The sequence below is a fragment of the Rhinopithecus roxellana genome, chromosome 15 (genome assembly GCF_007565055.1).
Source record: "Rhinopithecus roxellana isolate Shanxi Qingling chromosome 15, ASM756505v1, whole genome shotgun sequence".
In the NCBI taxonomy this organism is placed as follows: Eukaryota; Metazoa; Chordata; class Mammalia; order Primates; family Cercopithecidae; genus Rhinopithecus; species Rhinopithecus roxellana.
In genome coordinates, this window is record NC_044563.1 from 114,436,091 (window position 1) to 114,456,016 (window position 19,926).

At 37.8% G+C, this 19,926-nt stretch overlaps 1 protein-coding gene across 1 annotated transcript in view; it reads right to left on the bottom strand.

The window, feature by feature from the left end:
* NELL1 (neural EGFL like 1) overlaps nt 1-19,926 on the bottom strand; it is a 949,982-nt gene that overhangs the window by 15,523 nt on the left and 914,533 nt on the right.

Sequence of the window (19,926 nt, forward strand, 5' to 3'; positions counted from 1 at the left end):
CATAAATATACTGTCCTGCTCTTTATAGACAGTCAAGAATGGAATAAAAACATAAATCCAGTCAGCCCATTCTGACATTTAAAGCTTGAGCAACCTTAACAACATCTCAAACACAAACCTGTCCAACCCTGGCTTAAGTCCTTCCCCAAAAGGCATTCCATTACCTTACAAAATACCTGATTCCACCTTTGAATAACTCTTTTGAAAATGTCTCCCTTAAACTGAGATGAAATATATTACTGAGTAACTTCTACTCATTGGTAGAAGTACTGAGGCTTAGTGTCTGAGACCATTCAGGAAGTGTCTACTAGTTTACTTGGTTTTGGTCTATCTGCTATGCGTAAGTTTCTTTGCACATGATGCAATACAAAGTAGATGACATTAAGAAATTCTAATATTTCTAGAAGATACTTTTTTTCCAAGATCTACTTTTTGGCTTTGTCTTACCAATATTAGCTTTAGTCAAGACATTTCATTAGTGAACAATGATTTCTCCTTTGAAAATTACAGAAAAGATCCCAAATTAAGATGCCGGTATGTCAAGTCAACTAAAATCAAGGCTCACTATATCTGCTCACTGTTACTAGTCATGCACACCCCATTCTAAGTGTATTTCTATTTGAACATATTGTGCTCCTTTCATATAGCCTCTCTTATCTCTTCAATCTTCTTTCATTTCTCTTATTCTTCTCAACTAAAAGGAGTTTTAAATGTGGGAGTATGGTGACCAATGTTTTGAAACCAAGCTCTTACTTTTTAGTTGAGTGCTTACTATGCATTAGTCATTTTGCACATAACAGTTGTATATTCTTTGACATGTTACTTTGTTTTTCTCTCATTTATCTTCTATATACACTATACCCACCCAATGTATGGTCTTCCAAAAACTGTAAACCCAGCATAGCATATAAATGTCATCTAACACTTCAGTTGTTATCTTGTGTGTTCCCTCCCTTTTCATTCAAAAGCAATGAATACAAAATTTCAGTTTAACAGAAGGAATAAATTCAAGAAGATCTGTTGTCAAACATGATGACTGTAGTTGATAACAAGGTATTGTATTCTTGAAAATTGCTGAGAATATTTTTGTCACAAAAAATAAGTGTATAATGTGTATATATATATATGTGTGTGTGTGTGTGTGTGTGTATATATATAATGTAGCTTGATTATTTAGCCATTCCAGAATGTATTCCTATTTCAAAACATCATGTTGTATACCATAAATATATATAAAATGTATTTGTTAACAGAATTTTTTTAAAAAAGCAATGGGAGATCCACAAAGAGACCATATTATTTCCTGTGAAGCAACTGTGTCTTAAAACATGTTTTTTCTTATTATGAGAGTACTCTCTCTCTTTACTTTTTCTTGGCCTATAGGGAATAACATAAGTTATAAATTAATTAATTGATAAGTACTTTCCTTCCTGTACTATTTTCACTCCTACACAGTCTTAAGAATTCAGGTTAAGCATCACCATCTCTTATATGGCAAAACAGTTACTACAGATTTTTTGCTTTCTCTGTACCTTATACACAATTCTATCCTTGCATTCACCTCTCAGGAGTTACATGTTTAATATGTCTACCTCCAGAGAGAGTGAGCTCATTGAGGGCAGACACTAAATTTTATTTCTCTTTCTCTCCCCAGTGCCGAGTATAACAGAATACTATATGGATGTTCAATGTATTTATTCAATTTAACTTTCTTAGGAAATCCACAGACTGAGACTATTATAATGCCTACTTTGCCAAAATTCAGTCTCTAGAGTGTTCAATAAGCATAAGGCATAATCACAACTCTGCCCTTCAGGGAACACATTTTGTTGTTGAGTTCTCATCTGTGAAGGTCCTTGGGTCTAATTTAAAGTAGAAAAAAATACGGCAAATTAGTAACCACATTGGAGAAGGGGCAATGCCCTGCCCCTTGCCCAGGAAAAAAAACATTTGATTTTCTGTCAAATGCTTGAGAACAAGAGCAGAGGAAGCATTAACAAATGGCTCCAGAAATTGTCTGGAAGTATAATTTCAACCCACCTACCACCAGTGGCTACAAAAGGGTCTGTAATTTATGGCTTTCTCTAAAATAATCTCTAAATTGACAACTAATGCCCAGCTATATTATGCTTTTAAAATATTTGGTTATTTTGCATTTACAAAGTTGCAAATATATTGGTAGTGATTTTCTCTCATAAATTAAGAAGTCTGAGCATAAAGATAAACATACCTATTGTGCACAATAAATACAGGGCACAAAACCAGGATTTGCTTTCACTTCTCCAGAATGAAAAGATTTCACAGTTGAATATAGGACCATATTGCCTACAGAGTTCCATGTAATTGCTTTACTTATGATACAGAAATCTAATTCTGCTTCCATGCAATTTAACAGATTTATGGAAAGCCAGATGTTAGCAATTATGGAAACCAACATTATTCATATTCTTAGTAATACAGACCTGTTTGCTCTGCACAAAGCCAACTTAATCTATTATACATATCCCAAGGCATCCAACGGGAAGAGGCACCCTATTTACATATTGCAACTGTTGTTCTCTGCTGAGCAAACACAAAGTTATTCACCCATGAGACTTACCCAAATCATTAGTCAGGCCTCCCAATGACAAACAGGCAGTGAAATAAAAATTAGACCAAGTTTTTGAGTATTTTGTACTCGAATCTATGATCATTAGAACGTACTTGTTTTTTCTTATTGTAAATAATGGCTGACTATGATCTCTCTGTGTTTCTTCTTATAAATTCATTAGTTAAATGCTTCATGCTTGAATGAATTTTTTTTCAATAAAATTCCATGGCTAAGCTTGCATTTGAACTAATTTTCTTGCATTAGCATTTTCACAGTTTCTGAAAGCTGTTATTATTGTACTCACTTTTGCTCTTTAAAAAAGTCTAGTTGTGCCAAGTCAATCTGCTTTCATCTTTGATGTGAGGTTTTTAGGTTACTTGGGCATGTAAGAAAATATAATTCAGAGATGTTTAGATCAGCAGCAATCAAACCAATCCCAATCTAGACACAATTTTCCTACCCTTCAAGACAAATGGCTCTGCAGAAGTTTTAATAGCATAACCACTGTATTAGTACTTGCCTCGGGAGCTAACACGTCTACAGGTTGATTTCAAAAATCAAAGGAAACATTTTACCAATAGTTTCGTAACAGGTTAAAGGAATGAACTTTTTCATTACTCCATATTCTTCTTTCCTGAATAACTTTTACAGCACAACTAGTCTTATTTTCAAACTCAAAACAGGTGATGTGTCAGAAAACAAAATTTTACCTAGGGTTGGAAGATACAGCTGTGTGTGTGTTCCTACTTGGAAATCATTATGAGTGGCTCAGAAATGAGAACAGAGCTTGGGGGTTTATTAATGACAGACAAACTAGAGCACAGATCCCTCTCCAATAGCTAAAGCAGTATTGCTTTTTTTTTTTTTTTTTTTTTTTTTTTTACAGTGGCAGAGAAAATTATGGGGGGAAATATATGCATTACACATTAGCAAAATAAGTAAAATAATCAAGTAGCAAAATCTGAAGTCTGATGTAACTTGCAAAATAAAAGGCTAACGAAATTTGAACCTGCACAATAAATTTCAAATCCAGGATAAGAGGTGGCAGCCATGCTCTATCATGTGCTGGCCATACCACACTTGGATATTGTGTTCCCTTTAGCACACAGACTATGAAGAATGAGGTTGACACAGTTAGAACACATCAGAAGAGATCCATTAGTGTGATGAGGGGATCAAACTCATCTCACTTTGGCAAAACACAAGATGTTCAGTCTGAAGAGACAAAGACTAAAGGAAGAGATAAGTGAGCGACAGCTTCATCTATTTGAGATGCTGCTATGTATCTTTTAGGAAGAATTTTCAATACCCCTTTAGCATTAACTCTTCACTCACTGTTCCAGCCCCAAGCCTTTCCTGAGTCAGGAAGAAACCGTTTCCTATGGTGTTCCCTTGTTTGGGGTATAATTTTGTTACTCTGCAATGAATCTTCCCCTTTCTTTTAATTAAGGAGACTCTCTCTTTTGACAAAGGAAAAATAAAACACTGTTTTGGCTCACTATTTCCTTGATCCAGATTTTATTTCCTAGTATCTGCAATTAGCAGCTATCCCCATTTACTCATTTTCATTCTCCCTTGAATGTGTGTAAGCTTCCGTGGGACCCTCTTCTCAAAGGCTAAATCTTGAAGTCTCTCATAACCACTTGTTTGCAAAATCATCGCTCTTGCTTAAAAAATATTATAACAAATATTGTTATTATTTCAGTCTAAGAGTTCTCTCTGTGACTCTTCTGGAATATGATATTGCCCTCTTCATCCTGTTACCTCTTCATTAGTCACTAGTACTCATCAATGAGTAAATGAATTCCCTGCATATTTATTGAACATCTACTCTATGCCAGATACACTGCTAAGTGCTGGGGATACAATGGTCCAAGAAGCCAGATATAGTCCTATGAGTATTGACTTTATAATTATCTCTCATTAAAAAAAATTATTTGTATATCCTAAGTTTCCATGTCTGATCCTTTCTTCCCTTTCTCCTTAGTAGAAGAAGTATAGCATACCAATTGAAAGCTTAAGCTTTGTAATCCAGAAACTGTGGATACCAGTTTTCCTGGCACTGAGGGAGTTTCTGAGATAGTTGACTTTCAGCGTTAAAACTGAGAAAGTTCCAGCCACATAGGGACAAGTGAGTCAACTTTGTCCCAGTCCCATCCCTATAATTTATTAGTTGTATGATTCTAAAAATTTACCTAACATCTCTGAGTCTTGGTCCCATTATGTGAAAAATTTAGACAAAAATATACCCCATAGAATCATTTGGGTAAATACATGATATGCTTGTCATGTAATAATTGCTCAAAAATGATTAGTCACTATTATTGTTGATCTTGTTCCTATTGTTTCTATAAATTTTCTCTCATAGATTTAACCTCATTTAATGAATTCCACTCTCCCATCTCTTCAGGACAGATACTCAAACATACTCAAATCTGCACCACCAGTCCTGATCTCTTATGATGCAGCCAGCCCACACATTCATCGATTTGCCAAGGATTTCCATGTGAATTCTGAATTCTCACACGAATTCACATGGGTTTTTTGTTTGTTGTTTGTTTGCTTGTTTGTTTGAGACAGAGTCTCACTCTGCCGCCCAGGCTGAAGTGCAGTGGTGCGATCTCGGCTCACTGCAAGCTCCTCCTCCCAGGTTCAGGCCATTCTCCTGCCTCAGCCTCCCAAGTAGGTGGGACTACAGGCGCCTGCCACCATGCTCAGCTAATTTTTTGTATTTTTAGTAGAGATGGGATTTCACCGTGTTAGCCAGGATGGTCTCAATCTCCTGACCTCATGATCCGCTCACCTCAGCCTCTCAAAGTACTGGGATTACAGGTGTGTTCACATAGTTTTGATTAGTACATTGGCTAGCCATACCCAGAAATGTTAACATTAAACGCTTTCTCTGAGCCTTAATCTGATGTTAAGTGAAACACGTGGAAAAACAATTTTCTTACACTCCATGAACTTGCTTTGGTCACTAATTACATTTTATTTATAGGATGTACAAATTTAGGTGTTTTACTGTAGATGAAGAAAAGTTTCTTCTGAATTAATCAAGTTGGTTTACTTTCTGCTATGAACAAGTCATACTTCTTTAGTGATTAAATCTGCTTAAAATCAATACAGTTCTGACCAGCAGAGAGAATAAATAAAAAATCTATAAATATTGAAATACTTGCTGTTTAAAGAGAGTTTTCCTGCACAGAGGCTACAGTATTGATGTCAACAACCCACGATTTATATGTTTTTATATATCTGCTTATGAGTAGGAGGGTGGTTTGTATTATTGCTGCAATCTACTAAATGACTAATACTAGGCCATACACATTCCATTGTTATAGCCATTATATTGTTTATGTCTTTAACAAAATTTCATCCTTTGCTGAAAAGAATTACTTTCCCTGCATTTTAATTTTATGCTGCCTACGTCAGCTTTATATTTTCTTGTATGCTTAGCTGTAAGCGTTCTCTTTTCTATCTTCCTTACCCATTCACATTTGTAAGATTCTGGTCTTATCTTTGTGTCTCTCATAGCAGCTTTTACAGTGTCTTTCACCCAATAAGAAATGCATAAACATTTGTTAAGTTTAGATTTGGTGGAGCTGTGATTGAAAAAGAACCCTTGCTTTTGGATGGGCTCAGGCTTCTCTTTGGTAAAATTTAGGAGCTATATAAAATGTTTTCTAATATCTTGTCCATTTCCAATTTGATATGATAACTTTTCATCTATGTAAGGCTGAGCTTGTAATTCAAGTGTTAGAATATGAGTGGTGACAGAAGAAGAGCAGAATAGAGGTGAAGGAAAGAACTAGCCTTCGGACAACAAATGCGTTTCTTAGAATTAAACAGTTCTCTTGGACATTCCATAATTATTGAAACATTTCTCCTCTCCCTTAATGAGCATTTGCAAGCAAGTGCCAATGAGGGGAAGCAACAAAGGAAGAAGCATGTTTTTCCTGTCTGCATTGAAGCCTTGGCAATGTAATCCTTGGTGACAAATACACATGGTGAATCCAGCCAAGGTGAAAACCAAAACTAACTCTCTATTTTGACAGATCATTCTCTTAAGCAAGTTGTCAGATGAGGAATTATTTCTTCTCTCTTCTATGCCAAGGAAAGGTCTTAGGCAGAGGGAGGTTACAAAGTAATTTCATTCACTACAAAAGGCATCCTGCAATTTACACAGAAGTCAAAGGTCTAACAACATTGTCAATGCAGCAATTCTCAAACCAGGTCTTAATATAAACAACAGGAGGGTCAGATTACAGGAGCTAGGAATTCCAGGTCCTTTCAAGCATATTATTTATTATTTCCTTTCACCGCCCTGCATATTGTAGTTCCAAAGTTCTAAGGGCTAGTCAAGGCTTTTCCAAAAACTATGCCCTAGTAGGGGAGTTAAGACATTGATCAAGAACAGTAATTTGAACCACCGTTCCAAGAAGGGCAGTATCTTCAGAGAACACAAACAAGCTAATTAATGAATCTTTATTTGATCTCATGGTGTCTTTTCTTGGAGGATTTTATCCCTTTGAATATTGATCCTCTCTTCATATTTCTTCTATAAAATGCTAAACAGCTGGTTTGGTAAAACAGTTCTGGGGCTTCCGCCTATTTTGAAAGGAAGATTCTCTGAAAAGATCCACAAGGCCTTTGTGGGGACAAGGGAAAAGGAAGCACAGAGTAGGAGACTTGAGTCCACTGCTGTAGACTTTGGAGGATCAAATTCTCTTTAATTTAAATTAGTCTTTTTTTCTGTAGTTCTTACCCTAAGGAAGGTAAAACCATATACACCAAAACTAAGTTGGTTTCCAAGGAAAATCAAAGTAGGCGACTAACAAAGGTCCTATCCATGACTGAACACTTGTCAGACTCCTCTGAGCAGACTCTCTGATAAATGATTTTGTCCACCCCATTAACCAACCCTCATTAAAAGACTCAAACAAACACTAACATTTTTTCTAATGACTCAAGGTCACATCACCAGGATGGGAATTCCAAACCCCATAAGTTTCTGCCTGGAAAAGGTAAAGGCTGCCAAAATAATTTACTGTTCGTTTCAGCCAACACTTGAAAATAGGACCCCTCTCCTAGTCTCTGTGGAAGAGTTGAGTCTAACTTCCACAAGTGCCACTTAGCAAATTCAGGTGAGTTTCACATGAAAAACCTACCCTTTCAGCTTTTTGTAAATTCCACTTTCCTGACTCATGTTCAAGCCCCTGCCTCACTCTCTTTCTACTCCTTTATTCACCCTTTAAAACACCCAGTCATTTCTGCACAAATTGAAGTTCATTTCTGTTTACATTGGGCCCTCTTCCCTATTGCAATAGTTTATTAGGGATTAAAATCTGTTCTTATTAGTGTCCACCTTTGGCAGTCTTTCATATTTACCTTTGTAAAATCTTTAATACTGCTGGTATCTTTAATGCCACTCAGGGTGCCAGATTACAAATAAAAAGATTCTGACAGTTCAACCCTGGTTGAGCCCAGCTTATCAAGATGAGTTGCAGATGGGGGCCAATGTATTCATTAATAAGAAAAATGATTGCTCTGAGAATCTTTATAAATTCACTTTTCAGCAAATGTTGATTTGCTGTGTCAGACACCATTCTAGGAATTGGGAATATGATAGCAAGTAAAACAGACACAATTCCTGCTCTTGGAAGGTTAAGACTTAATAGGGGAAGACGACAGATTCATGTATCTTTCATGTATCTTCCTCAAGAACCTGCAGATGGTTTGCTATCCTGGCCACCCAAGGTACTTTTATTGAATTATGATTAATTAACACATTTTGATGTAACAGAGATTCCTCTTTTGTTATGCATAATAATAATACCTTAGTAAACTCTTATACATCATACTCTTTAGAGTTTTCAAAATCATTTCAAATTCATGATATAATTTGTCCTTACAGAATACTCAGAATGTTCGTATCAATATCATTGTCAATTAACCAAACTGAGGGTCACTTAAATGATCACTGCTTTTCAAACATTTCTTTTATTTTTTTACATTCATATGCATATACTGTTATTATTATTATTATTATACTTTAAATTCTAGGGTACATGTGCACAATGTGCAGGTTTGTTACATATGTATGCATGTGCCATTTGGTGTGCTGCACCCATTAACTCGTCATTTACATTAGGTATATCTCCTAATGCTATCCCTCTCCCCTACCCCCTCCCCACAATAGGACCCTGTGTGTGATGTTCCCCTTCCTGTGTCCAAGTGATCTCATTGTTCAATTCCCACCTATAAGTGAGAACATGTGGTATTTGGTTTTCTGTTCTTGTGATAGTTTGCTGAGAATGATAGTTTCCAGCTGCATCCATGTCCCTACAAAAGACACGAACTCATCCATTTTTGTGGCTGCATAGTATTCCATGGTGTATATGTGCCACATTTTCTTAATCCAGTCTGTCACAGATGGACATTTGGGTTGATTCCAAGTCTTTGCTATTGTGAATAGTGCTGCAATAAACATACGTGTGCATGTGTCTTTATAGCAGCATGACTTATAATCCTTTGGGTATATCCCGAGTAGTGGGATGGCTGGGTCAAATGGTATTTCTAGTTCTAGATCCTTGAGGAATTGCCACACTGTTTTCCACAATGGTTGAACTAGTTTACAGTCCCACCAACAGTGTAAAAGTGTTCCTATTTCTCCACATCCTCTCCAGCACCTGTTGTTTCCTGATTTTTTAATGATTGACATTCTAACTGGTGTGAGATAATGTCTCATTGTGGTTTTGATTTGCATTTCTCTGATGGTGAGTGATGATGAGCATTTTTTCATGTGTCTGTTGGTTGTATGAATGTCTTCTTTTGAGAAGTGTCTGTTCATATCCTTTGCCTACTTTTTGATGGGGTTGTTTGTTTTTTTCTTGTAAATTTGATTGAGTTCTTTATAGGTTCTGGATATTAGCCCTTTGTCAGATGAGTAGATTGCAAAAATGTTTCCCATTCTGTAGGTTGCCTGTTCACTCTGATGGTAGTTTCTTTTGCAGAGCAGAAGCTCTTTAGTTCAATTAGATCCCATTTGTCAATTTTGGCTTTTGTTGCCGTTGCTTTTGGTGTTTTAGACATGAAGTCCTTGCCCATGCCTATGTCCTGAATGGTATTACCTAAGTTTTCTTTTAGGATTTCTATGGTTTTAGGTCTAACATTTAAGTTTTTAATCCATCTTGAATTAATTTTTGTATAAGGAGTAAGGAGAGGATCCAGTTTCAGCTTTCTACTTATGGCTAGCCAATTTTCCCAGCACCATTTATTAAATAGGGAATCCTTTCCTCATTTCTTGTTTTTGTCAGGTTTGTCAAAGATCAGAGGGCCGTAGATGTGTGGTATTATTTCTGAGGGCTCTGTTCTGTTCCATTGGTCTATATCTGTTTTGGTACCAGTACCATGCTGTTTTGGTTACTGTAGCCTTGTAGCATAGTTTGAAGTCAGGTATCGTGATGCCTCCAGCTTTGTTCTTTTGGCTTAGGATTGTCTTGGCAATGCGGGGTCTTTTTTGGTTCCATATGAACTTTAAAGCAGGTTTTTCCAATTCTGTGAAGAAAGTCATTGGCATAGCTTAATGGGGATGGCATTGAATCTATGAATTACCTTGGGCAGTATGGCCATTTTCACAATAATGATTCTTCCTATCCATGAGCATGGTATGCTCTTCCATTTGTTTGTGTCCTCTTTTATTTCACTGAGCAGTGGTTTGTAGTTCTCCTTGAAGAGGTCCTTTACATCCCTTGTAAGTTGGATTCCTCGGTGTTTTAATCTCTTTGAAGCTATTGTGAATGGGAGTTCATTCCTGATTTGGCTCTCTGTTTGTCTGTTAGTGGTGTATAAGAATGCTTGTGATTTTTGCACATTGATTTTGTATCCTGAGACTTTGCTGAAGTTGCTTATCAGCTTAAGGAGATTTTGGGCTGAGATGATGGGGTTTTCTAAATATACAATCATGTCATCTGCAAACAGGGACAATTTGACTTCTTCTTTTCCTAACTGAATACCCTTGATTTCTTTCTCTTGCCTGATTGCCCTAGCCAGAACTTCCAACGCTATGTTGAATAGGAGTGGTGAGAGAGGGCATCCCTGTCTTGTGGCAGTTTTCAAAGGGAATGCTTCCAGTGTTTGCCCATTCACTATGATATTGGCTGTGGGTTTGTCATAAATTGCTCTTATTATTTTGAGATATGTTCCATCAATACCGAATTTATTGAGAATTTTTAGCATGAAGGGCTGTTGAATTTTGTCAAAGGCCTCTTCTGCATCTATTGAGATAATCATGTGGTATTTGTCTTTGGTTCTGTTTATATGCTGGATTACGTTTATTGATTTGTGTATGTTGAACCAGCCTTGCATCCCAGGGATGAAACCCACTTGATCATGGTGGATAAGCTTTTTGATGTGTTGCTGTATTCGGTTTGCCAGTATTTTATTGAGGATTTTTGCATCAATGTTCATCAGGGATATTGGTCTAAAATTCTCTTTTTTTGTTGTTCCTCTGTCAGGCTTTGGTATCAGAATGATGTTGGCCTCGTAAAATGAGTTAGGGAAGATTCCCTCTTTTTCTAGTGATTGGAATAGTTTCAGAAGGAATGGTAGCAACTCCTCCTTGTAGCTCTGTTAGAATTGGGCTGTGAATCTGTCTGGTCCTGGACTTTTTTTGGTTGGTAGGCTATTATTTATTGCCTCAATTTCAGAGCCTGCTATTGGTCTATTCAGGGATTCAACTTATTCTGGTTTAGTCTCGGGGGAGTGTGAGTGTCCAATAAATTATCCACTTCTTCTAGGTTTTCTACTTTATTCGCGTAGAGGTGTTTATAGTATTCTCTAATGGTAGTTTGTATTTCTGTAGGGTTGGTGGTGATCTCCCCTTTATCATTTTTTATTGCGTCTATTTGATTCTTCTCTCTTTTCTTCTTTATTAGTCTTACTAGTTGTCTATCAATTATGTTGATCTTTTAAAAAAAACAGCTCCTGGATTCATTGATTTTTTGGAGGGTTTTTTGTGTCTCTATCTCCTTCAGTTCTGCTCTGATCTTAGTTATTTCTTGCCTTCTGCTAGCTTTTGAATGTGTTTGCTCTTGCCTCTCTAGTTCTTTTAATTGTGATGTTAGAGTGTCAATTTTGGATCTTTCCAGCTTTCTCTTGTGGGCATTTAGTCCTATAAATTTCCCTCTACACATTGCTTTAAATGTGTCCCAGAGATTCTGGTATGTTGTATCTTTGTTCTCATTGGTTTCAAAGAACATCTTTATTTCTGCCTTCATTTCGTTATGTACCCAGTAGTCATTCAGGAGCAGGTTGTTCAATTTCCATGTAGTTGGGAGGTTTTGATTGAGTTTCTTAGTCCTGAGTTCTAGTTTGACTGCACTGTGGTCTGAGAGACAGTTTGTTATAATTTCTGTTCTTTTACATTTGCTGAGGAGTGCTTTACTTCCAACTACATGGTCAATTTTGGAATAAGTGTGATGTGGTGCTGAGAAGAATGTATATTCTGTTGATTTGGGGTGGAGAGTTCTGTAGATGTCTATTAGGTCTGCTTGGTGCAGAGTTGAGTTCAATTCCTGGATATCCTTGTTAATTTTCTGTCTCGTTGATATGTCTAATGTTGACAGTGGAGTGCTGAAGTCTCCCATTATTATTGTATGGGAGTCTAAGTCTCTTTGTAAGTCTCTAAGGACTTGCCTTATGAATCTGGGTGCTCCTGTATTGGGTGCATATGTATTTAGGATAGTTAGCTCTTTCTGATGAATTGATCCCTTTACCATTATGTATTGGCCTTCTTTGTCTCTTTTGATATTTGATGGTTTAAAGTCTGTTTTATCAGAGACTAGGATTGCAACCTCTGCTTTTATTTGGTTTCCATTTGCTTGGTAGATCTTCCTCCATCCCTTTATTTTGAGCCTATGTATGTCTCTGCATGTGAGATAGGTCTCCTGAATACAGCAGACTGATGGGTCTTGACTCTTTATCCAATTTGCCAGTCTGTGTCTTTTAATTGGACCATTTAGTCCATTTACATTTAAGGTTTATATTGTTATGTGTGAACTTGATCCTGTCATTATGATATTAGCTGGTTATTTTGCTCACTAGTTGATGCAGTTTCTTCCTAGCATCAATGGACTTTACATTTTGACAAGTTTTTGCAATGGCTGGTACCTGTTGTTCTTTCCATGTTTAGTGCTTCCTTCAGGGTCTCTTGTAGGGCAGGCCTGGTGTTGGCAAAATCTCTAAGCATTTGCTTGTCTGTAAAGGATTTTATTTCTCCTTCACTTATGAAACTTAGTTTGCCTGGATATGAAATTCTGGGTTTAAAATTCTTTTCTTTAAGAATGTTGAATATTGGCCCCCACTCTCTTCTGGCTTGTAGAGTTTCTGCCAAAAGATCTGCTGTTAGTCTGATGGGCTTCCCTTTGTGTGTAACCCAACTTTTCTCTGTGGCTGCCCTTAACATTTTTTTCTTCATTTCAACTATGGTGAATCTGACAATTATGTGTCTTGGAGTTGCTCTTCTCGAGGAGTATCTTTGTGGTGTTCTCTGTATTTCCTGAATTTGAATGTTGGCCTGCCTTACTAGGTTGGGGAAGTTCTCCTGGATAATATCCTGCAGTGTTTTCCAACTTGATTCCATTCTCCCCGTCACTTTCAGGCACACCAGTCAGACATAGATTTGGTCTTTTCACATAATCCCATATTTCTTGGAGGCTTTGTTTATTTCTTTTTACTCTTTTTTCTCTACATTTCTCTTCTCACTTCATTTCATTCATTTGATCTTTAATTGCTGATACTCTTTCTTCCAGCTGATCGAGTTGGTTACTGAAGCTTGTGCATTTGTCACGTAGTTTTCGTCTTATGGTTTTCATCTCTATCAGTTCTTTTAAGGTCTTCTCTGCATTGATTATTCTAGTTATCCATTCATCCATTCTTTTTTCAAGGTTTTTAGTTTCTTTGCGCTGGTTACGTAGTTCCTCCTTTAGCTCTGAGAAGTTTGATCGACTGAAGCCTTCTTCTCTCAACTCGTCAAAGTCATTCTCCATCCAGCTTTGTTCCATTGCTGGCGATGAGCTGCATTCCGAGATGTGCTCTGATTTTTTGAATTTCCAGCTTTTCTGCACTGCTTTTTCCCCATCTTTGTGGTTTTATCTGCCTTTGGTCTTTGATGATGGCGACGTACTGATGGGGTTTTGGTGTGGGTGTCCTTTCTGTTTGTCAGTTTTCCTTCTAACAGTCAGGACCCTCAGCTGTCAGTCTGTTGGAATTTGCTTGAGGTCCACTCCAGACCTTGTTTGCCTGGGTATCAGCAGGGGAGGATGCAGAAGACAGAATATTGCTGAACAGCGAGTGTTGCTGTCTGATTCTTGCTCTGGAAGCTTCATCTCAGGGGTATACCCCTCCGTGTGACGTGTGAGGTGTCAGTCTGCACCTAGCGGGGGATGTCTCCCCGTTAGGCTACTCAGGGGTCAGGGACCCACTTGAGCAGCCAGTCTGTCCGTTCTGAGATCTCAGCCTCTGTGCTGGGAGATCCACTGCTCTCTTCAAAGCTGTCAGACAGGGGCAATTACCTCTGCCGAGGTTTCAGCTGCTTTTTGTTTAGCTATGCCCTGTCCCCAGAGGAGGAGTCTACAGAGGCAGGCCGGCCTCCTGGAGCTGTGGTGGGCTCCACCCAATTTGAGCTTCCCAGTGGCTTTGTTTTACCTACTTAAGCCTCAGCAATGGTGGGCGCCCCTCCCCTAGCCTCGCTGCCACCTTGCAGTTAGATCTCAGACTGCTGTGCTAGCAATGAGGGAGGCTCCGTGGGCGTAGGACCCTCTGGGCCAGGTTTGGGATATAATCTCCTGGTGTGCCGTTTGCTAAGACCTTTGGTAAAGTGCAATATTAGGGTGGGAGTTACCCGATTTTCCAGGTGTTGTGTGTCTCAATTTCCTTTGGCTAGGAAAAGGAATTCCCTTCCCCAGTGAGGGGATGCCTCGCCCTGCTTCAGCTCTTGCTGGTCAGGCAGCACCTGCAGACCAGCGCCAACTGTCTGACATGCCCCAGTGAGATGAACCTCGTACCTCAGTTGAAAATGCAGAAATCACCCGTCTTCTGTGTCACTCACGCTGGGAGCTGGAGGCTGGAGCTGTTCCTATTCGGCCCTCTTGGGCGTGCCCCTCTTTTCAAACATTTCTACCAAAGTTATCTCCATGGCAAAAAGAGTGAACACTCACTTGGAATCTTGGATATTCATAAACCCTGTTATGTATTAGTATAAAATATATTTGAAGTTTTATATTTCTATTTTAAAAATTATTTTTGTCTTCTAGTTAATAATATCAGGATTATTTATATATAAATCATATTTTCCTGAAACCATGGAGTACAGTAAAATTCCTCTCCTACTTTTGTGTTATCTTGTATGCAGCAGCATGCTTTTAGCAATGCTAGGACCCCAGTGTAAGAGGTATAGAAAGAGTAACAAGGGTCAGGTAACTTGCTCAGGGCTGGCCACACAACTAGAAAGTTTTTGTGAGGACATAAATGCAGGCATGCTAACTAAAAGTCATGCTTGTCCCACCTCATCACACAATGGTTGACTCCCAGTTCTGTAGAATACAAACACAGTAACCTTATGCAAAGACTAGATGGTAAATATCTTATATGGGTTGGCTCTATGTCCCTACCCAAATCTCGTCTTGTAGCTCCCATAATTCCCATGTGTTGTAGGAGGGACCCAGTGGGAGATAACTGAATCACGGGGGTGGTTTCCCCCATACTGTTCTCATGGTAGCGAATAGGTCTCACAAGAACTGATGGTTTTATAAGGGGTTTCCACTTTAACTTCTCTCTCTCACCTATTGAGAAGTAAGATGTGCCTTTTGCCTTCCACCATGATTTTGAGGCCTCCCCAGCCAGGTGGAACTGTGAGTTCTCCATTAAACCTCTGCCTTTTAGTATTGTCCCAGTCTCGGGTATGTCTTTATCAGCAGTGTGAAAATGAACTAATACAATCTCCAACATGACAACCTACACATTGATTCTCTAAATATTAATGATACTTAATATTTATAAAAGGCAATGATAAAATGATTAAAACAAGGCCTCTATTTAAAAAGCATTACAATTTATTGGAGTAGATAGAATCCTCACCATTTACTCCATAATGCCACTTATTGACTCCTCTGTATTTCTACCACCTGGACCATTAATTACAATGGCATCATTGCTCTGCCATGGTCTCTTCCTCAAAGAGAAGCTAAGTGAATAGTCTAATAATGCTACTCTCATTATCTTGAGGATTTTTTTTTACCAGGAAAATGATCCAGTTTCAATTACTCCATGACTGTATATTTAGGAATTGACAGAAACTTGTATTTGAGTCTATCTCTGACTTACATGTGTCCCCAAACAGTTTTAGGAAGTCATTTTCACAATTTCTCAGCTGAGAAATTGTTACTCACTATGGGGCAATGAGAAAGTTCAGATGTCACTGTTCTTCTGTTTGTGTATCCATAAAGCAGGAACAAGTACCAAACTTGAAGGTTCAATATGAGAATTTTAGGACAAATTTAACATATAGTAGTTGCTCGATAATGATTATATTCAATACCTGGCTAATTCTGAGGGCTTCACTTTTTCAGAAGAAAGTCAGTTGAAGCAAAAGGAACAGCAGAAACAGATGCAGAAAACCACATTGATACACTTATGACAGAGTATCTGAAATTTTATGGGAAGTACTATTACATTTGTGTAACTATACAGCATATTAAAAATCGCGACTTTTTTTTATAAATGATCACATTTTCATAACAATATTATATAACACTGATTTATGAAATAAAATTCAAAAGTTGCAACTCCTCAGCTTAGAAAACACTACCCTTCACAATCTGGTCTCCGCCTCTATTGCAAGGCTGTGGTCTAATTATTCCTCACCTATGTCAAACCTATATAGGGTTTGTGGATGAAGCAGGTGCTTCTTACACACTGGAAATCTCACCATCCTTGGAATACAATTAGATTTCTTTCATGATCGCATCTATAATCAGGCTGCTATCACTTCCTGGAATATATCCCTTAATGAGTATTTCACCTGGAAAAAATTCTTCTCATTCAATAGACCTGGCGCAAATATATTTTCTATGAAAGATTACCATATACATTGCCATCCCCAAATATCCCCACTCCATGAGAAGTTAGTCACTTTTGTCTTAGAGTCTTTTTTTTTCTAACTGATTTATAATCTAGCTGGTCCACAATACAGCCTCCCCAAATCCCTGTCCACTTCCACTGTCCCCACTCCAGACTGGAAAGACTGTGTCATATTCCTTTCTGTATGCCTAAGACTTAGTATAGGGACTGACACTGACCAGACCCTCTCAATAAATGCTCCTTTAACAAATGACTAGTGATTTTATGCTGACACTGCTTTAATTGGTCTGAGTACTACAGTTTAATATTCCCTGCTCATAAATGCACAGGTAAACATTTCACAGCAGCTTGAGTAATCTCAGAGTAAGAACAAAAAAACTATTCAATATTCATTTCAAAGAAATTGTAGATAATTGTATTAGTCCATTTTCATGCCACTAATAAAGAAATACCTGAAACTGGGTAATTTACAAAGAAAAGAGGTTTAATTGACTCACAGTTCCACATGGCTGGGGAGGCTTCACAATCATGGTGAAGGCAAAGGAAGAGCAAAGGCACCTCTTACATAGCGGCAGGCAAGAGAGTGTGTGCAGGGGAACTGCCCTTTATAAAACCATCAGATCTTGTGAGACTTATTCTATATCATGAGAGTAGCATGGGAAAACCCTCCTCCATGATTCAATTACCTCTAACTGGTTCCCTCCCATGACACAGGGGGATTATGGGAGCTACAATTCACGATGAGATTTGGGTGGGGACATGGCCATACCATATCAGTAATGAACTCTGAATTGCTGCTTAGACATGATCTTTGGCTCTAACACATTCAAGCCAGGAGTTTCTGTAATGAAACAATTGCTCACACTGAGCCTCAAAAAGGCAGGAAGCTGAAACTACAAGCAATTCAGTATCAAGGAGTGCTCAGAAACTGAGAAAGGAAAGCAATGAATCTCCCCTGAGACTGAATTATAAATCTCCCAGAAGAAAATACTTATAAGTTAAATCAGAGTTAGAATGGTAACTGGAAACATTGAGGCTGGATCCTGGTATTTCAACAGTGGTTCGCACATTGTCAGTGGCCAAGATCCCCGGAAAAACTATGGTTCCATTTCCTCCAGAATATGTAGGCACACATGTATACACAAGCTTGCACACGGTTTCAGAGTGTTCTGAGGGCTTTCAATGAAAACCCCAAGGCAGTATTTTCAAAATTCAGTGAACTTCAGAATCAAGCAATGAGAGCTCTCATTAAAACATAGATCACTAGGCCCTTCCCCACAAAGCTCCTGATTCAGAAGGTCTAGAGTGTGATGTAGAATTTGCAATTCTAACAAGTTCCCAGGCAACTCCCATGATGCTGGTCTGAGTATCACACTTCTAAAATTACTGCCTGAAGCTACAAGGGGCACTGAGTTCACAGGAAGTAATATGATCTGAGGAAACCCTGTTTTTTAGAAATGCCCCCTCTCATTCTGTTTTCACTCAGTTGAGACTACCAGCTATTCAGAAGAAAGATAAAAGACATTTAAAACTTACGGAGAACAATTTGCATATTAACTTCAAGGTCCTGTTCAGAAAACTAAAAAGCTTCTCCCTGGCTTGTTTTCCAAAACATGTCAACTTCACAGTGAGGAAAGGACCCTAAAACCATAACCACACTACAAAGCACCTTTTTATGGGAACATAGTCATCTTTTCCTTGTGTATTACCCAACTCTTTACTCTTCAAGTTCCATCTCTCCAATAAAGCCTCAAAGTCCCCTGTCTTCCTTTTCTCAGAACTCCCACCAGGCCAATTCACAGAATACAAAATTGTCCTCCAGCACTTGTGAAATCTTGCTTCACAATCCTTTTTTATCCCCAAAGGCTTCTGGGACTGTGAGGTCCTGTTGTCTGAGACATCATATAACCAACTCTTTAGTTTATCAGAGTGGAAAGGAGAGCAACCTCCTAAATGTCATTTTTAAAAGTAGAGATTAGCTTGACAGTGTGGAAAGAAGATAAAATATCTATGTAAAAGAGAAATATGTTGGTCAAAAACATTATGACTGGGAACATTTAACTTAGGGACCAACGAGCTGTACCTCAATAAACCACTAGAACGTCACTCAATAATCAACAGCTGTTTTGCGTGATTCACATTTTTAATGACCACATTTTTAAAAGGTAATAGACAAAAATATATTGGAAGGATATCCTTACACCAAAGTTAAGATAGTAGAAACATTCTGATAGTCATAGAGCAAGTAGTGTATGCAATCATTTTTTGCCACAGAACTGAAAAAAGAAAAAAAAAAAAAAAACACCTTATCTGAAACAGCTCATTATTCAATGATACTGAGTAAATACGGTTTTCTACAAATTCCTAGAATAGGCTATATTCATTCTCAAGTTTTCAATTAGTGTATTTTATGATAATAGAAACTAAATCCACAAGATGCCCAGGAGAGAAAAGGTTTCTATGACCAAATCGATTTAGAGCATTCACAATAGAAAATAAAGGCTCCTCATCCATTAAATGGAAATCATAAATATTTCTACCTGGTGGAGTTGTTTTGAGGATAAAGTGAGTAAAGAAATGTCAAGCTCTTAGAAGAGTACCTAGAACATGAGGTAATGAATTAATCTTAGATATTAATATTTACTTTTATTATTATACCTATAAAATACCTAAACGCCTCCATCCTTCAAGTCCAATCAGCCCCAAGCATTCTGGTATGACTGTTCTTTGATAATCTCTAATCACTTCCTTCCCTAATTACCTATATATTTTACAGCATTGACCCCATATTTTAAAGTATAACCTATATCAGAAGGCTATTGGTTGTTTTATGTATGCTGATTATTTTTGTCTTCAACATGGAATTTTAAAGTCCCTTTGGTATAAATTCTCTGCATCCTACATACCATCTAGCTTAGTGCTAAGACCACTGTAGGGTATTTTTAAGGATATAATACTTACAATAACATTCCAATACTTGTGAAAGTTTTTTAAAGTAGTTTTCTAATTTTTCTCCCTATCATTATTGCCCATGTGATCTTCACCTGAACTAGAATTGCAATTCCCCTGGCTCCCTATATGCCTGCATTGCTTCATGTCATGGTCCAAAGTTGCAGTTTTTTTTTTTCTTTATGAATAGTCATAGCTGCCATTAGGAAGATATTCAAAACATGCGGCTGAAAAGATAATAAACAGGT